We start from the raw sequence: 816 nt of genomic DNA, 5'->3' as shown, positions 1-816 counted from the left end.
GAAAGGGAGGAGGAGGCGGAGGAGGAAGAAGAGGAGGAGAAGGAGGAGGAGGACGAAGACGACGACAATGACAAGGTGAAGCTCCTGGAGGCCGTGGGAATGAGCAAGAAGAAAGAAGAGAAGCGGCATTGCCTGGACAAGCGGACGCCAGCGCAAGCAGCCTCGAGATGAGGCACTAGAAGCAGCAAATGGAGCGGATGCTGAAGGAAGCATCCAAAACCCACAAGCACCGCGTGGAGGACTTCAACCGGCACCTGGACACCCTCACTGAGCACTAGACATCCCCAAAATCCGCTGGATCAAGTAGGCCCGGCAGAGTCTTCTGGAAGCGTCTCCCACTCTGCCCTGCATCTGCCACACTTCTGGGAACCATCTCATCCTGGAACCTGATTAAAATCACACTGTGACAGTCAAAACAACAACAACAACAACAACAACAACAACAACAACGACGACGACGACGCTGTTGGGGCTGGTGCTGGAGGAAGGAAGCCTTCTCCATTGCAGGCTGAAGTGTAAACTCGTGCACACACTGTGAAGTGAGAATGGAGAGTCCTGAACAAACTAGCAGTGGAGGTTGCATTTGACTCAGCCGCTCCCCTACGAGGCATCATGCTCAAAGAAACATTGGACCACAGGGAACCTGCATACTCGTATTTCTAGCAGCACACGCTCCAGCAGCTAACCTGAGAAGACACTGGATGAGAAGCACTCATCCTTCAGGAAAAAACTTTCCAAGCTAATGTAAGCAAAATTGGCTCTTCACTCCCCCCAGAGTCACCCTGTCACTCTGGAAGGAAAGCACAGCGCAGACTC

At 52.8% G+C, this 816-nt stretch overlaps 1 protein-coding gene across 1 annotated transcript in view; it reads right to left on the bottom strand.

The window, feature by feature from the left end:
- Window positions 1-816, bottom strand: part of LOC101567226 (probable N-acetyltransferase CML1) — a 77520-nt gene that overhangs the window by 64042 nt on the left and 12662 nt on the right. The gene's annotated exons all lie outside the window — the stretch shown is intronic.

This window comes from Octodon degus, unplaced genomic scaffold (assembly GCF_000260255.1).
Source record: "Octodon degus isolate 3935 unplaced genomic scaffold, OctDeg1.0 scaffold00058, whole genome shotgun sequence".
Taxonomy (NCBI): Eukaryota; Metazoa; Chordata; class Mammalia; order Rodentia; family Octodontidae; genus Octodon; species Octodon degus.
This window is presented reverse-complemented; position numbering and strand designations above follow the sequence as displayed.